Below are 364 nucleotides of genomic sequence, written 5' to 3'. Positions count from 1 at the left end.
TATAATTTTATCTGCCATTAAAAGGAAATGCTAATCTACCACATACTTTTAAGACTATAGATTTCTATATCTTTCTATTTTTATTCGATATCTTATATATCTTTTTACAACAACGATATATTTATTATACTTTTATGCTTACATATTAGTCTATTACAATGTAATTTGTAAATGACTTGTATCTGTGTTTTTTTTTATAAGACATTGTGTAAGATATAATTTTTTTTTTTTGCAAATTCTCCTTAATAAATGGAATTGATAACAATTTTATAATTACAATTAAAGAAATTAAATTTCCATCAATTAATTAACTCTTTCTCGGTCAGTAAATCGAAGAAATTCCTCTCGGGAGAGAAGTGGAATT

Source organism: Penaeus monodon, chromosome 23 (assembly GCF_015228065.2).
Source record: "Penaeus monodon isolate SGIC_2016 chromosome 23, NSTDA_Pmon_1, whole genome shotgun sequence".
Taxonomy (NCBI): Eukaryota; Metazoa; Arthropoda; class Malacostraca; order Decapoda; family Penaeidae; genus Penaeus; species Penaeus monodon.
The sequence above is the reverse complement of the archived record's forward strand: the minus strand, read 5'-3'. Positions refer to the sequence as shown.